Source organism: Callithrix jacchus, chromosome 4, assembly GCF_049354715.1.
Source record: "Callithrix jacchus isolate 240 chromosome 4, calJac240_pri, whole genome shotgun sequence".
Classification (NCBI taxonomy): domain Eukaryota; kingdom Metazoa; phylum Chordata; class Mammalia; order Primates; family Cebidae; genus Callithrix; species Callithrix jacchus.
In genome coordinates this window covers 12,116,759-12,135,463 of record NC_133505.1, presented here as the reverse complement: position 1 = coordinate 12,135,463, position 18,705 = coordinate 12,116,759, and the positions used below count along the sequence as shown (strand labels likewise).

The window sequence follows — 18,705 nt, the reverse complement described above, 5'->3', positions numbered from 1 at the left end:
TTTTCAGATGTAAGACACCTAGTTTACAGATTTAAAAGTGGGTAGCCCAGTTCATTGAGAAGCAAGGAGGCTGCATATAAAACAGAGGACTGAATTCCTTTGTGTTCATTCAGAGTTTGTCAGCTGGAATCCACTGATGCAAATATCCCTGAATTCGCTGTGTGCATGTACCTTGGTTTGCTATATGCAAAGATGTATTTTTTTTTTGGTCCTCGTACTTGTAGAAAGATTGTAAACAGAACAGAAATAAAAATACCCATCTGAAGAAGATCTGGGGTCAGCCTAAGCCATTGAGAATATGCAGGAGAGAGTTTTTTTTAAAGATACTTCTTTTCTTGACATTTTTATTCTAGAGCACTATTAAAGCACTAATTAATTCTCAGACCAATTTCATCTAGTTAAAATTAATAAGATAATTCTGCTCTTGGGCAAAAGAAGGGATGGTGGTTTAAAAACGTGGACAAGTTTGTAGTCATTAGCTAACTCATGACTCAAAGCTTGGAGATGTATTTCAGAACATCTTTTTTTTCTTTTTTCCTTTTTTATTCATTTATTTAGTTTTATATTTTTTTGCAGTGTTTTCCTTTCTTTTATTTTTGCTCAAGACATTAGGTGTACACTCTTATTAGTTTTTCAATGGCTTTCATTTATACTACTGTGGACCATGAAAATACAATTTCTGCAATGATAAGCAAGATGGAGGCACATGAGGCCTCCCCTTTGAGACGAATGTGGTTCCTAGAAGAACTAGAAGCCCTGGAAAAGTAATGAGGAAGGAAGAGAAGATCAGATACGTGTACTGGAGGGTTCGCTTCCATTTGTTTCAACACCACATGCTATCTTCATTGGCGTATACCTTGTTACGTGCTAGAATCCAGGGTTCTGTGTTTTTATCTATCCTAAGGCAGGAGACTATAGATTGACGAGGCTGGTAGAGTGAAGTGGCATGAAGCAAATTTCATTCATTTTGAAATATTCTTATTCTAACAACTCGAGTATGAGATGACACCAAAACGTCACTACTCTTGCACCAACAGCATTAACTTGATGTGTTATTCTCAGATTACACATATCTTAAAAGTCAAACGTTCTCCTGATGGCAGGAAGCTTGATCGCTGACTTCTACAAAAAAAGAGCAAAGAATTTTTTTTCCTCTTTGCTAAAAGAGAGATGTACCCCAATACTTTCGATTACCTTAAGAGTGAGCACTGGAACTGAACCATTTGTGTTCACTGAGGCTGAGCATAGAGAAAGGTCAATGTGAAATATAGAAGCTATTTTTATGAAGTTTATTAGAGGAAATAAAGGATGGATCTAGCTGGAAAGGGACTCTTTCTTGTAGAGTGCCATTTCCCAGAAGGCTCAGTTTAGGAATTTCCTCTTTTAGAAGCTGTTCCTGATTCCTGTGAGCTATAGCATAACTCTTCTTTGTGCTTTTCTGTCATTACACTTAGTACATTTCGTTATAATTATTTGTTTATATGGCTGTGCCCTTCTATTTGAGGACACAATAGTAAGAAATAGGGTCAAGTGTTTAAAATGGTTTTTCTTACTTGTCAGCACAGCTTTAAAATAAGAAACAATGATTTAGATAAATCAGTTTCAATCTATTATATTTTTCTTGTTGTGTTCATCTTTTTAAGTTTCCTTCATTTTTCCCAGTTTTTTTTTTTTCTCTCTCTCTCTCTCTCTCTGTTTTTAATAGAGTCTCGTTCTATCACTAAGGCTGGAGTGCAGTGACTCTGCTCATTGTCACCTCAACATCCTGGGCTCAAGCGATCTTCCCACCTAAGCCTCCAGAGTAGCTGGGACTACAGGTGTGTGCCACTAGGTCCTGCTATTTTTTTTTTTTTTTTTTGAGAGATGGGTCCTTGCTATGTTGCCCAGGCTAGTCTGGAACTCCTGAGCTCAAACGATCCACCTGCCTTGACCTCCCAAAGTTCTGGGATTATAGGCGTGAGCCACTGTGCCTGGCCTTCTCTGGTCTTACAGAAAGTCTTAGAGACCTCCTCCACCTGTCATTGACCTTTAAGTGATTGATATTTAATGGATATGAAGGAAAAGTTTTGTTTGTAGAAACAAAATTTAATCTTTCACCAGTATTTTGTGTTTCACAGTCATGCTATAGAATATTATGAGAACATTTTTTGAGAACAAAAAATACTTGATTTTAGAAGTTACCAAGATACGTCCCTATAAGGAAGGAAAATGGAGACCCACACATTACCACTTTTTGGAATTGCTTTCAAAAGGTTTAAAATAAGATCCTGTTTTAGTTAAACAACTTGGATGGCATATGTGAGGTGCTGTGTAATTTATAACCCCTTACGTGTGTATTTCATTAGTTTTTTGGGGGGGGGGCAGCAATTCTATGAGCTAGACAGGGTAGGGACTATATTCCTATTGGGCAGAGGTGTAACCTGAGGTATAGAGAGTGTCTAGTCTTTGGGCAAGCAGACGAGCAGTTACTAAGTGACTGGGCTAATGCTTAACCTCTAGTCTTCCTGCTCTAGTACTCTTTGTATTAGTCCATTCTAGATGCCAAAATGAGCTCTTCTATTTGCAAAAAGTTTACTAAATGCTATGGCATTATTATTATTGCCACATTTTGCACTAGGAATTCCTCAGAAAAAGGAACTACACGACTACATAAATGAATCTCAAACCTTGCTTTTTTAGTGCCTGTTCCTGAAAGTAGACAAGCTCTTCCGGAGATGTACAGATGTTAAAGGGAAGAAATAAAGGCACATGCATCATAGAGATGACACTGGATTCAGGAGGAGCTCAATAGGGCTGGAGATAAACCTGTGTATATTTTCAAGTCAGAGAATAGAATAAAAATATTTTTAAAAGTAGTTATAAAAGAAAAATACTATTTCGGCCATTCTAAAGAGAGTAAGTTAGTGTTCTTAAGGATACAAGTGCAAAGGAAGTTGCCTCTGCGTGTGTGTGTGTGTGTGTGTGTGTGTGTGTGTGTGTGTAAGCTTTGCCAAATTTTTGCCAGTGGTTCTAAATAGGAGAGTTACTGAGCAATCACAGTGAGGGTTCCAGCGTCCTACAGCTGGAATCTGTGCAGGTGCAGCTTTCTGGTTGCAGGCCAGCATTTTGCAATACTGCTGGCAGTAACCATTTTTAAATAGAAACATGATTGCACTTTATTTTAATATTTCTCCCTTCCATTTTTTCCCCTACTGTAAATCAGCTCTGCTCTGAGCATAACATCCCTGCCAAGGTTTCGGGTAACAGATTAGGCCCACTGGGCTGAGCCTCTTTTCACGGGCTAGAAACACAGTAAGTAAGTATACCCCAGATTGGTATGTGTGTACGTGTGACTGAAAGAGAAAATGGTAACGCACAAACTGTTCTTAGGCTTTTGTGACCTTTGGTGATGAACTATTTTGCTACTTCCAACACCATGGTAGGTAGTGGGCATACGTCAACTATGTAATTGTTTGATTCATAGTAATCCCGGTTTGCTCTCTTGCCCTATGGGTTCTGGGAAAATTGTACTATAAGTGAAGTCATTGAGTGTCAAACAGATTTCTCTGCCAAATAGCAAAGAAGCTTACACTTATGTACCACTTATCTGTTCCAGACACTATTCTAAAATATTTACATGTATTAATTTGTTACATCCTCACACCAACTCTAAGAGAGAAGGTAGTATTCTTAGGTGAGTTTTGTAAATGGGGAAATGGAGGCACAAAGAAATCAAATAACTTGCCCAAGTTCCTACAGATAATAAGGGGAAGAGCCCAGATTTGGATTAGGGGGTCTAGGGTTAGAGTCGGTGCTGGTTACCGCTTGGCTACATAGCATTCCGATTTGGAATTTTAAGGCCATCTCATTTCTCACCAAGCCAAGGCCAACTTCCCAACTCCCTTCAGGTGCTATTTGTGTACATGTCTATCTCCTCAATCAAACTGTGACCTTTGTAAAGGTAAAAGCTGGGCTTTTAATCTTTATATCAGCTTTTGCCACCTAGAACTAGACTTTTCTATAATAAGTATTCAATAAGATACCTGAAGCAGACATTTCGGGGATTTGAAAATAATTTGTAGGGCAGGCATGGTGGCTCACGCCTGTAGTCCCAGCACTTTGAGAGGTTGAGGTGGGTGGATCACAAGGTCAGGAGATCGAGACCATGCTGGCCAATATAGTGAAACCCTGTCTTTACTAAAAATACTAAAATTAGCTGGGCATGGTGTCACATATCAGCTACTAGGGAGGCTGAGGCAGGAAAATCACTTGAACCCATGAGGTAGAGGTTGCAGTGAGTCGAGACTGCGCCACTGCACTCCAGCCTGGCAACAGACTGAGACTCTTTCTCAAAAAAAGAAAGAAAAGAGTATGTACCAGAATGTTTGATAATACTACAGAAGATCAAAATAATTAAGAGATTTGTTTTCAAGTTTAAATACAGTAAGTTTAGCATCAAGTGATTGTCAATGTGTAGCACATTTTGTCACAGGGCCAGGCCTCAGTAGTTTCTTATCTCATCTTAAAAAGACACCACCAAATTTTTTGTTCTTTGTCACATACGTACAAGCAAATTGTTTCCATGCAGGAGTAAGCATCCTTAGCACTTTCAGTTTTTTTCCTGTTGGATGACATCATCTTTGCTTTTGAAATGACCCTGTCTTCAGTTAGCCTCCTTTGAGACAAAGAGTCTGGCTTTGTCCAATAAGTACATCTTGACTTAGTTCTTTGGGATACTTATAATAAACCCCAATTACCCATAACTGATAGTAGTTTTCCAAAACAGCTAGTGTTTGCTCCTGGTTCTGTGACCTTCGGTATCAGTAGACATGACTGATTTACTGATTACAGCTCTGCTTTCCTAGAAGAGGTCACCAGGCCTGCCCTTTTCTGATCAGCCATTAGAAATGCAAATCTCTATTAGAACCCATTTATTTCATTTTTCTCTCAGGTTTTGTAACTGGAGAATACTCATTGAAAGCTAAAGGTTATAAATGGAAAGTCTTGCTTAATACTGTGGAAGGCAGACTAAGCAGTGAATTGGGAGCTTAGAGGTTGTGATTTTAGTCCCAGATTTCCAGTGATGAGCTAAGTGGCTAGCTAGGTCACCCTGACCAATCCAAACGCGTTGTTTCTTCCTTACACTAGAGAGTGAAATTAGATAGCACCTTTTCAATCCGCTTCTTCTAATCTAGTCTGTATAAGAAGTCTCCTCTTCTCTGCATCCTGAGCACTATAATTTTCCACCGAAGATCTTGAAAGAGAACTTTAATAGGAAGCGTAACTTCGTTTTGGAAAGTGAAATCTTTATCATTGACAAGTTGAACCGTGACAAGTGTTGAAACTTTTAGGAAGCTGTTGCTGGATTTCCCACATGCAAATTTACAGTTTGGATTTTACTATTAGGCTGGTGCAAAAGTAATTGGGGCTTTTGCCATTACAACATTTAGAGTAGCATACATTAAATTAATTTTAGAATTAGAAGTTAAAGGAAGGTTCCTTCCCATACTGGTGACTTTTTGAATGATCTCAAGAATGTGTGCATGCTCACGGTTGCTAAGGAACCTTCTAATTCTGTTCATTTGAAGCAGCACTAATATTACTCTGACTCCACCTGGAAACGGACACCATCTACCTTCACATGTTTGCTCTCCAAATGCTTGCTACTCTAAGTGGGGTTATGGACCACCAGCATCAGCATCACCTGGGAGTGTGTTAGAAATGCAGAGCTATTGAATCAGAAATGGAGTTTTAACAAGATCCCTAGGTGATTTGTGTTCACATTGGTGTTTGAGATGGACTGCTCTAAATCACTGAGATTGCTGAAAGTTTTTTCTCTTAAAATCTCCCAGTGTTCTGTTTAATGTGGGGCTACCTGAATCAAAATGTATTAGTATGCAAGAAACTCAGCTCTTGAGTTTAATTCCATTACTAAAAGCGTGTGTGTGTGTGTGTGTGTATGTGTATGTGTGTGTAGTAGTAGTAGCAGTAGTGCAGAAGAACATAGCGTTATCTTTAACTCATAGAAGGATAATGTTTTCTCAAGTTGACACAGGCCTACAGGAAAATTTGGGTTAAGGATGTGTTATCACTCAGTCGATTCAAGTTGCACATAGAGAGGCATAGCCAAGAAAGTAGAATTGTGAAGGAAAGCTGGGTACGTGAGGGGCCATACGTGATCCAATGTTCTACGTAGGGTTAGAGTTGAAGAACTATTCAAAAATTAAGGAGAAATTAAAAGCCCTGATCACCCCTCCTCCCATGTGGCACACCTTTCATTGTTAACTAGTCTTGTAGGAGATTATTTCACTCTCTTAATTTTTATAGTCAAGGCTTTTACAAAGGCAGTGTTCTCTCCTGAGTCACGGGGTGTGCTCTGGCTCCTCTGTTAAGTAAGGAAAGAAAGGAAGGCTGCTCATTAGCACACTGGGTCTTTTTTGACGAGCTCCTTACTGTGGTTTCAGACTTATCTTTTTTAATTTCTTTTTGGCCATTACTTTGTCAGATCAGATATTCTGTCTCTCTTGATGGTCCTGAGACCTGGCCTTACCTGTCAGGTGCCTGATGCGTTTTCTCTCTTCCACTCCTCACCATTCTTCCACCCCTAAATCTCACTCTCCATTTTCTCTCAAACTGTGATATGCAAAGACTTGCAAGGCTTGAGCATCTTCTCTCTTTTTGTCATACTTGAATTTGAACAACAGCAATTAAAAATCCTTCCTCCAAGTTATTGTCTCTGTGAAGGTCTTTCAGACACTAATACAGGTGAGTAGAGGAGATAATATTAATGGAGAAGGGTAGCAGCCTGTTCTGAATGCCTCTCGAACCCTCTGCCTGGATGTTACCACCTTTGTACCTGGCCCAGGTGTCTAGTAGAGCCACACAAAGAGTGGGAAGCTTGCTTCATGAAAGTTAAAATGTAAGGTCTTAGGAGCATAAGAAGCATTAAGTTTACATTGGAGATGGTCACTGTAGATTATGGATTTATATTTTGGACCACACTTTGTAATGGAACACTAAGATAGAAGAGCATTAAGCAGAGTAGGCTGCAGACCTAGGGGAAGTTGGCCTCCCAGGATGGTGGTGAACAAGAAGCCGAGAAGCAATTCATTGCCTCCTTGGAATGGACTCTGCTTCCCGACTGACTGGTGCTCAGTTTGGATTGAGAGTCAGAAATAAGATACATGTTCATTATTTTTATTAATAGCCTAGAGATGGTTTATGTATGTTAATATATGTTTTCTTCCTTAGTCCAAAGCAATAAAAGGCTTGTACAATCTGTCAACACCCTTCCCTGAGCAGGCAGTGAATTGACATGAGTCACTCCCCACTAAGGACTCTGCAGTCCAGGGAAATAGGCTGCATCTGCCTTTTCTCCCTTTGGCCATGCTACCCCAATAGATTTGTAAACTTGAGTAGATAAATTGGGGTCTTAATCTCATATTTCAGTGAAGTTGTGTGTGTGGCTTCTGTGTGCCATTCATGGCCCATCTGAGATGCTGAACTCCAGTTTTGAAGAAAATTATTTGGCTATGTGTGTGACAAGATAGTTAGACAGATTTATAAGAAAAAACAAACAACCCCATCCAAAAGTGGGCGAAGGATATGAACAGACACTTTTCAAAAGAAGACGTTTATGCAGCCAACAAACCTATGAAAAAAAGCTCACCTTTACTGGTCATTAGTGAGAAATGCAAATCAAAACCATGTTGAGAAATGCAAATCAAAACCATGTTGAGATACCATCTCATGCCAGTTAGGATGGTGATCATTAAAAAATCAGGAGACAACAGGTGCTGGAGAGGATGTGGAGAAATAGGACCACTTTTACACTGTTGGTGGGAGTGTAAATTAGTTCAACCATTGTGGAAGACCGTGTGGCAATTCCTCAAGGATCTAGAAATAGAAATACCATTTGACCCAGCAATCCCATTACTGGGTATATATCCAAAGGATTACAAGTCATTCTATTATAAGGACACATGCACACGAATGCTCATTGCAGCACTGTTAACAATAGCAGACTTGGAACCAACCCAAATGCCCATCAATGATAGACTGAACAGGGAAAATGTGGCACATATACACCATGGAATACTATGCAGCCATAAAAAAGGATGAGTTTGTGTCCTTTGCTGGGACATGGATAAAGATGGAAACCATAATTCTCAGCAAACTGGCACAAGAACAGAAAACCAAACACCACATGTTCTCACTCATAAATGGGTTTTGAACAATGAAAACACATGGACACAGGGAGCAGAACATCATGCACCAGGGCCTGTCAGGGAGTGGGGGCCTAGGGGAGGGATAGCATTATGAGAAATGCCTAACGTAGATGATGAGGTGATGGATGCAGCAAACCACTGTGGCACGTGTATACCTGTGTAACAAACCTTCATGTTGTGCACATGTACCCCAGAACTTAAAGTATAAAAAAGTTAAAAAAAACTACATAGTTAAGAAATATTTGACATGTATTCAGTGTTTACCATGTTGAATAATATCTGAATTATTCAGCACAGCTTCCATATGAGGCAAATACTACTTTCCCCATTTTACAACTAAAGAAAATGAAATAAGTGTTCAAACTTGCCTGGAATCACCAGGCACAATAGGTCGTTTTACTTAGCCAGATGGTTTTACTTCAAAGCCTTGCCCTAAACATCTGTGCCACTCAAATCAGTGAATGATTTCGTGTAACGTTCCTCTGTTGGTATAGAATGTTTTTGTCCTTATTATATGGATTGCATTAAGACATTTGCAGCAAAAATTCTTAGCACACATTATTTTAGTTCACTCTAGGGTCAGTTCTTATTCATTTCTTCAAAGGTCCATCTCTGGGCATTTCTATGACTGAAAAATTTTCAAGAAGGTAACCTATGCTGTCAAGAAACCTGTCCCTGCTCTTTATTTTCATGTTTTGGAAGCAATTATACCTTTCACTCAACTAACAAAGTTAATGTAATTTATTTTAAATGGTTCATTTGGCTTGGAAACCACTTAGATATTTCTATTGAATACATTTCAGAATAAACATATTTGGAGGAAAAAAAAATCTACATTCCTCATTCAACAAGTATTTGAGTTTCTCCTTTTTTTTTTGATAAGACCCTGAGTTGAGCGCTATGGAGCTTGCAACATTCAGTATAAAGTTCTGTGACCAGAAGTGCGATGATAACCTTTGTGTGTCAACTTGCCTGGACCACTGGATGCCCAGACATTTGGTAAAGCATTATTTTGGGTGTGTCAGTGAGGCTATTTCTGGATGAGATTAACATTTGAGTCAGTAGACTGAGTAAAGAAGATTCCCTTCCCAAGTCAGTTGAGGATCTGAATAGAATGAAAAGGCTGAGGAAGAAGAAAGTCTTGATGCCCAGTTACTCTGGACTAGGACATTGGTATTTTTCTGCCTTCAGACTGGAAGTACAATTCTGGCTCTTCTTGGGTCTCAAGCCTGTAGACTTTTCGACTGGAATGACACAATTGGCTCTCCTGAGTCTTCCACTTGCCCACTACAGATCTTAAGCTCCTCAGCTTCTATAATTGCATGAGCCAATTCCTTATAATAAATCTTTGTTTATATCATACTATGATGATTAAATTTATGTATCAACCTGACTAGGTTGAGGGATGCCCAGATAGCTGATAACACATTATTTCTGAGTGTGACTATGAGAGTTTCATTGGAAGAGATTAACATTTGAATCAGTGGACTGAGTGAAGTAGATCTTCCCTCACCAATGTGAGTGGGCATCAGTTGATCCATTGAGGGTCCTCATAGAGCAAAAAAGTCCCAGAATGGTGAATTCTCTCTCTTCTTAAGCCAGAACGTCCATTTTCTCTTGCCTTTAGGCATCAAAGCTTCTGGTTCTTGGGCTCTCAGACTCAGGATTACCAGACTTTTGGCCTTGAACTGAGAGGTATAACATTGGCTTGCCTTGTTGTGAGGCCTTTGGACTCTGAATTATAGCAGGAACCTTCCGGGTTTTCTGGGACTTCTTAGCCTCCATAATCATATGAACCAATTCTCATAATACATTTCCTCATACATCTATCTATCTCTATATGTGTATATGTATATTCATTTCCTATAGGTTTTCTTTCTGCAGAGAATCCTAATACACCAAATGATGCTAAACACACCCTCCAAACACATCCTTTTCTATGGAAAGTGTCTGTCCTTAAAAGCCACCTTATCCAAGCTAGATTAGATGAATTTCAAATAGGTTTCGTTTAATGAGTTTTGTAGGTATAAATCGTGTAATAAGTCAGTCTGGGGAAATGTACAATATCAATAATAATTGGACACACTTCAGTCAGTACATTGGACAAAAACCTCTTCACAGGGATCTTTCTGTAAGAGTTGTGACAAGTCTGAAAATGGAAGACAGTGTTTCTATTGTTTTCTGAGCTTCAAAAGGAAGGAAGATGTTAAATGCCAACTGTCGGGCCCCAGAGGAACAATCGTTGTTGACTAACTGACTGCAGGCCAAAGCTTCCATGGTTTGGGAATATGGTTTTTTTCATGTCTCTGAGTGTGACTGTGATAGAGTTTCCATTTAGGGACTACAGCAAAGAATGCGTTTTCCTGTGGGCTTGGAAAACGCATTCTTTGCTGTAATCCCTATATGGAAACTTGGAGGTTGATTCTTCTAATGAATATAAGCCTTTCCTTTTCAGAATTGTCCAATTTCATTCTAGTATCTTTGTTTTTAATTGAGTGGAATTCATACAACCTCAAAGCAAACCATTAAGCAGCATTTAGTGTGTTCATCTCTATCTAGTTTCAAACATATTCATGACCCCAAAATGAAACTCCATACTTCTTAGAGTTGCTCCTGGTTCCTAACTCTCCATAGAGAGTTAGTGTCTAGGGCTCCCAAACCCTAGAAACTCTATGAATTTATCTATTCTAATCTGCTTTTAAAATAATACTCTGTACAAAGAAAAGCTCACAGCATAGAACATAAGTTATATAATGGAAAGAGTATATTAAACTTACAGTTTTAATATTTGTTGCGAGTGCTTATAGAATTTTTATTTTTTATTAATTTTCTTTTAAAATGTATGATTGACATGTAGTAATTGTACATGTTATGGCATACAATGTGATATGATATTTTAATGCATGTATGAATTGTGTAATGATCACAGGGTAATTAGCATATTTGTCACTTTAGTCATTTGTCTTTGTCATGAGAACATTTAAAAAACTCATTTCTAGCTTTTTTGAAATATATACTATATTGTTGTTAACTCTAGTCACCTTACTCGCAATAGACCTCCAGAGCTTATTCCTATCTAACTGTAGTTTTGTACCCATTGACTAATTTCTCACCCTCCCCATGCCTCCCCTCCATCCTTCCCTCCACTATTCTGCTCTCTACTTCTATAAGAAAAACTTGTTAGATTCCACATATAAATGAAATCATGCGGTATTCATCTTTCTCTGTCTGGTTTATTTCACTTAACATAATGTCCTTGAGGTTTGTCCATATTGCTGCAAATAACAGAATTTCCTTCATTTTTATGGATGAATAGTGTTCGTTATGTATGTGTACTGTATATGTACCACATTTTCTTTATCCATTTATCTGCCAATGAACATTTATGTTGATTCTGTATCTTGACTATTGCAAATACTGCTGCAATAAACATGAGAGTGCAAGTATCTCTTCAACACAATGACTTCATTTTTGTTTTTTTGAATATGTGCCCAGTAGTGGGATAGCTGATTCTTGTTAGGTATATTTTGAATATTTTGAAAAATCTTCATATTGTTTTCCATAATTGGTGTACTAGTTTATATTTCTACCAGCAGTCCATAAAAGTAGACTTTTATTTACACCCTCTTCAACACTTGCTATCTTTTGATTATTTTTGATAGTAGCCATTCTGATTGGAGGGAGGTGATATCTCTTTGTAGTTTTGATTTGCATCTTTCTGATTAGTAATGTTGGAAACTTTTTCATATAACAACTGTTGCCATTTGTATGTCTTCTTTTGAGAAATGTCTATTCAGGTCTTTTGCCCATTTAAAAATTGAGTTAGTTGAATTTTTGTTGTTGAGCTATTTGAATTTCTTATATATTTTGGATATTAGCACTTTATCAGATACATAGTTTGCAGATAAAATCTCCCATTCTGTAGGTTATCTTTGTTCTGTTGATGGTTTCCTCTGCTGTACAGAGGCATTTTAATTTGATGTAATCCTACTTGACTACATTTCTTTTGTTGCCTATACTTTTGAGATTTTATTTTAAAAAATCATTGACTGTACCAATATCATGGAGTTTTTCCCTGGTATTTTCTTCTGGTACTTTCATAGTTTCAGGTTTTACATTTAAGTTTTCAATCTATTATGAGTTTTCTTGCCTGTTGTCATGGGTAAGGGCCTAGTATCATCCTTCTGCTTGTAATATCCAGTTTTCTCAGCACCATTTATTGGAGGCCATTCTTTCCTCATTGTGTGTACTTGGCACCTTTGTAAATAATCAGTTGGCTGTAGATGTGAAGATTTATTTCTGGGCACTCCATTCTGTTCCACTGGTCTGTGTACGTGTTTTTATGCCAGTACTGTGTTGTTTTGGTTACTATATAGCTTTGTAGTATGTTTTGAAGTCAGGTAGTGTGATGCTTCTAGTTTTGTTCTTTTTGGTCAAGACTTGCTTTGACTATTTGGAGTCTTCTGTGATTCCATATAAATTCATGGATTTTTTTCTATTTCTGTGAAAATGTCATTGGTCTTTTGATAGGAATTAAATCTGTAGATAATTTTGGGTAGTATGGACATTTTAATAATAGTAATCATTTCAGTTCATAAAGATACTTTTCCATTTTTTCTATTTCTTCTATTTCTTTCATTAACATTTTAGTCTTAATTGTAGAGATCTTTAACCTCCTTGAGTAAATTTACTTCTAGATATTTTTTCGTAGTTATTGTAAAAAGATTGCTTTTTCAGATAAATTTGCTATTGGCATATAGATATACTACTGATTTTTATATGTTGATTTTGTATCATGCAGCTTTGCTGAATTTGTTTATTAGTTCTAACAGTTTTTTGTCAGAGTCTTTGAGGTTTTCTATATATAAGATTATGTCATCTACAAACAGGGGCAATTTGACATCTTCTTTTCTCATTTGGATACCCTTTCTTTTTCTTACCTAGTTGCTTAGACTTCCAGCACTATGTTGAAAATACGTGGTGAACGTGAACATCTTTATCTTGTTCCAGATCTTAGAGAGAAAGCTTCCAGCTTTTCCTCATTCAGCATGATGTTAGATTTGGGTTTGTTTTATATAACCTTTATTATGTTGGTGTATGTTCCTTCTATACCTAATTTGTTGAGCGTTTTTGTCATAAAGAGGTGTTGAATTTTATCGTATGTTTTTCCTGCATGTATTGAGATGATAACATGGTTTTTGTCTTTCATGTTTTTAATGTGATATACTATGTTTATTGATTTGTATGTGTTGAACCATCCTTGCATCCTAGGGATGAATCCCACTTGATCATGGTGAATAATCATTTCGATGTGTTGTTATATTTTGTTAGTATTTCATTGAGATTTTTTACTCTATGTTCATTAGATATATTGCCCCGCAATTTTCTTTTTTTGTCATGTCCCTGTCTGGTTTTGGTATCACAGTAGTGCCGGCCTCTTCAACTGGGTTTGGAAGAATTTTTTCTCCTTCAATTTTTTGGAATAATTTGAGTAGAATTGGTATTAATTCTTCTTTAAATGTTTGGTAGAATGCAGTAATGAAGCTGTCAGGTCCTGGGTTTTTTTTGATAGGAGATTTTTTTATTACTGATTTAATTTTGATATTCATTATTGGTCTGTTCAGATTTTCTCTTTCCTTGTGGTTTAATCTTGGTAGGTTGTATGTGTCTGGGAATTTATCAATGTCTTCTAAGTTTTTCAATTGGTTTGCATCTAGTTGTTCATAATAGTCTTTAATTATCCTTTGTATTTCTGCGGTATCAGTTTTAATTATTCCTTTTTTCTCTTATTTTATCATTTGTGTCGTCCTTTTTCTTAGTCTGCTTAAAGGTTTGTCAGTTTTGTTTATCGTTTCAAAAAACTAACTTTGTGGGGTTTTTTGGTATTTTGAGGCTCCATTTCATTTATTTCTGCTCTGAGCTTTATTATTTTCTTCTACTTGTTTTGGGTTTGGTGTTTTCTTGTTTTTCTAGTTCTTTGGGTTGTAATGTTGTTTATTTGACATCTATTTTTGTAGGCATTAATTGCTATAAACTTCCCTATTCATACTGCTTTTGCTGCATCTCATAAATCTTGGTATGTTGTGTTTTCATTATCATTTATCTCAAGAATCTTTAAATTGTTTTGCTAAATTTCTTCACAGACCCATTGGTCATTTAGGAGCATGTGATTTAATTTCCACGATTTGTATAGTTTCCTAAGTTCTTGTTACTGATTTTTAGTTCTATTGCATTGTGGTCAGAAGATACTTGATATGATTTCAATTTTTGAAAATTTATTGAGACTTGTTTTGTGACCTACAATATGGCATATCCTGGAGAATGTTCCATGCGTGATTGAAAAGAATGTTCCTTATGCTGTGTGTTCTGCAGTTGTTTGGTGAAATGTTCTGTAGAGGTCTGTTAGGCTGATTTGCTCTAGCGTGCATTTTTAACTCTATTGTTTCTGTCTGAATTTGTGTTGGATGAAGGTTATTGCCGAAAGTAAGGTATTATAGTTTCCCAATACTATTGGATTGCAGTCTATTATCTTCCTTTAGGTCTATTAATATTTGCTTTGTATGTTTAAGTGCTTTGATGTCAGGTGCATAGATAAAAGACTAATAACTTCATATGTGAATCCAGCACTTTCCACATTATGGCACAATATGAGTTTGAAAAGATTTCTCAACAACTCCTGGCAAGACAGCGAGGCTGCAGTTGGAGCAACTCTGGCAGGTCTTCTCAAGAAGAAAATACAGGGAAGAATGCCCTTTTGGCATCCTTCTTGGCCACATTTTGGCTGCCAGACATGCCAACATACTGCACACAAGCTTCAGGATGGGATCCACTGCTTTCCAACCATTTCAATTTTGATTACTACAGAACTGAGAAAATCTGTGCAAGGACCACTTTTTATTTCTGACAGACTCTTCTCATGGTCTTATTTCTCTTTAGCCATCAGCTATCATAGTTGTGGTTTTGGCCCATTATCTATGTACCTTTCTTTTCTCACTTTAAAATATTCTATTCAAAGCAACTAGAAATTGGACTACAAAAATCACTGGTATTTTAATATATGTGGATTCTTGGATGTGATGAGTTTGTTGCTCTATTTTCCAAGCTGAGGTGGTGATGAATAGATGAGGGATGTCCACCTATTTACCTCATTTCACACTGTAAGTGTGAGGGGCCATTTGTAGTCAGCGGCAATTGTCCTAGAACCAGAGAAAAAGTCTGTAGAAAAGTGGCAATTGCCCACTCTGGAAAACTATTTTTTGAAGATTAGGAAGGGAAAGCAAGTATTCTTCACAGCTGTTGCATGGCCATTTAAAGGGTGGTGTTTGTAACACTTGACCCTCTCTACAGATTCATGTACAGGAAAACCTGTCTTACTCAAATAGGGAGAAGTGTCTTCTGCTGTATAGGGCTGTGCATGGTGTACCCTCTGCATCTCTAGGGTAGGCCTTTCAACAGAGAATTGATGTCAAGGGCTTCTTCCCAAAATTACCAATTACTTTCTTCCCTTTTCCATATGTAAACCTATAAAAGATTGGACTTGAAAAATCACCAGAAATGTTTATAGTCAGTTACTTAACCTGTTGAAATCTCCCTCCATGTAATTTCTCTCTGGTTGTCTCAGTTCTTTGCTCTGCATGGATAGAGGCAAATGATCTGTCTTAGTTAATTTTGGCTGCTGTAATAAACTCCCATGGACTGGGTTGCTTATAACCAGCAGACATTTATTTCTTCCAGTTCTGGAGGCTGGGAAGTCCAAGATGAAGACACTGGCAGATTCAGTGTCTGGTGAGGGCCCACTTCCTGGTTCATAAAGGACCATCTTGTTGCATCCTCAATGGCAGAAGAGAAAATGGTGAGCTCTCAGGCCTCTCTTATAAAAGCACTAATCCTATTAATGAAGGCTCCCTCTCTATAACCTAGTCACCTCCTAAAGTCATCACCTAATAACATCACCTTGGGTGTTAGGATTTCAACATAAGCACTTTGGGAAGACACACCATTTAGTCCATAGCTGATGCTTCTTCATTGCTGGTTTTTTCAGATATAGGAAGTTAGAAGTCATGTCCTGTAAGGTCCTCTACAGGTGTTGCCTAATCAGTGCAGATGAAAAAAGAATCACTCCTTATTGCTGTTCAATCACCAGCATAGCTTTTGTATTAGTGACATGAGGTATTGATTCCCTCCTATGGGGTTGTTTATTGGAACCTTAAAGGTCTTCTTTCAATTGATAATACTATCTCCTGGCTTTTCCATGATGCTTCACAGTTTGCAAACTATTTTCACATGTCTCATTTGGCATCAAAAATAATTCTGATGCAAGCAGTGAAGATGTTAGTGTATGCTTCTTATTGACAAGGAAACTAAGCATCAGAGAACTCTGGTGACCAGGGCCATGTCACTACCACATCCGGTGCTCTAAGAACACCTAGTTTCTAAACTTCTGTATTATTTTTTTATCAGGAATCCATTTTGGGAAACTGTTGTCCAACTCACGTTCCCCCTGACTTAACTTGTGCAGTTGATTTACTGGAGCTAAATGCATCCTGTTAGATTTTAGTGACAACAATTTCATAAGGCAATAAAATCAAGGAAACAATTCTGTGTTTCCCAGAACCAAACTTAAAATTTAGAGAACAACATTTGTCCACCTCCAGTCTTCTTTCTTACACTATTTCTTGATATCACAACTACATAAATTTGTCCTTTCCCCTTTAAAGAAAAATCTAGGTGCATTAATTAATTAAATTTATTTGTTTATTTTTTTTTGAGACAAGATCTCTCTCTGGCCCAGGCTGGTTTGACCATGACTCACTGCAGCCTCAGCCTCCAGAGTAGCCAGGATTACAGGCACACACCACTGTGCTAATTTTTAAATGTTATTTTTGTAGAGATGGGGTCTCACTGTTTTGCCTGGGCTAGTCTCAAACACTTGGCATCAAAGGATCCTCTCGCTTCAGTCTCCCACGCTGCTGAGATTACAGGCATGAGCCACTATGCCTGGCCCACATTAATCTATTAAAATAACTGACTTATTCATTTCAATTTCTTTACTTCTTTTGCATTTCTATTTTTTCCTACCTCTGTTTGTTCTACCTTTCTGAGTTTCGAGGCACAATCTGCATTAAAATGCATCAGCCTTGATTCATCTTTTTCTGGAAGCCGTGTATACCCGCAGAGTTTTTCGCTCTTGTTTCTCTGGTTTCCCCCTCATTCCAACCCCCCTCACCATGTTTCCACTACCATATTCATGGCTTTTTATACATGTATGTATCTCCTTTCCATAGAGTGTACAACCTCTAACACTTAACTCTCTTCAAATCTGACAGCCTGCAACCTAGATCATGATAAAAACATATGTTCACATGAAGAGGCCACAGCTTTGAGGATTTTAGAGTGATTATTATAGGATTGCACACTTCTGTTATTAGATGAAGTGTTGGGTAAGTTAATTGTATGTTTTAAGCCTTATTTTGAAAATAATTTATTTGATGTCATTTGAAAAAACTTGAACACAAAAAATGATCTGAGAAGATAAATGACATATTTACAAGTTGATTTATAGGAAAAATACCTAGTTGCTATGGATCTTAGAGGCCAAAAGTGTGTAGTTTCAGGTGTCTGGATTTAAACTCTGGATTCAAAATTTGGGGCAAAACTGAAAGCCTTTGAAGTGTGTATAGTTTTGGCTCCAGAAATGTTAAGTTTTGCAGTCTATGGTTTTGCTCTTGTCTTCCCCTGAAGTCCACACTTAACCACAATGAGAGAAGAATTTTGTCTTCTTACCTAGACTGCCAAATACTTTTTTAGAAAAATATTATTCTCAGGAAATAATGCTTTTAAGTTAAGGGAAAATAGTTTGCAAATATCTTTATCAATAGTTGATGACACCGAAATTTACATAGATAAATGCCTTCATACCGACACTCAAGATATGTGGTTACATAATACCCCTTGACTAAGTGCTCATGTAGGTTATTGTATTCCTTTTAGATTAGTCTGAGCAGGTTCTTGCTTAATGTATTGTTTAATGTGTCAGATAAATGGCATAAAGGTCTTAAAATCAAAGTACGTACCATGGAAAATTGTTATTTTTATTATAAATGTACTCTGTTATATATAAAATTTACAAGGCAGGTGTCATTCAATTAACTACCTTAAACGCGTTTATTCCCTAGAGTAATCAGAGCGAGTGTTGGGGCAGGGCTTCAATCTGTGCCCTTTTTCATGGTTAAGAAGGCTGCATTTTCACACTGCAAAGGATTTAATTCTCTGAAGTATTTGTGTCGGGCATCTCTACTTAGAGCTTAGGACAGGCTTGACCTCTCTATTAAGAAAGGGAGTCAAAATGCAGTACATGGAAAACAATCGATGGTGAATACTAAGTGAGGAAAAAGAGGCCACACTTGGAGTTCTTATGAGCAAAATGTGTTTTTATAAAACACATTTGCAGAATGTCCATGGCACGGGTTTTGGAGGTTTGGTTGCTGTATTTGCTTCC

The 18,705-nt window shown here is 37.4% G+C and overlaps 1 protein-coding gene across 14 annotated transcripts in view; it reads left to right on the top strand.

The window, feature by feature from the left end:
* Window positions 1-18,705, top strand: part of LOC144582018 (uncharacterized) — an 821,808-nt gene that overhangs the window by 238,323 nt on the left and 564,780 nt on the right. For 8 of the 14 annotated variants that reach the window (XR_013533676.1, XM_078368275.1, XM_078368276.1 and 5 more), the window contains one exon: window positions 15,942-17,647. The exons of the other annotated variants lie outside the window; for them this stretch is intronic. The gene's annotated coding sequence lies outside the window, so the exon portion shown is untranslated. The remainder of the gene's footprint in view (window positions 1-15,941; window positions 17,648-18,705) is intronic. 14 annotated transcript variants of the gene reach the window in all.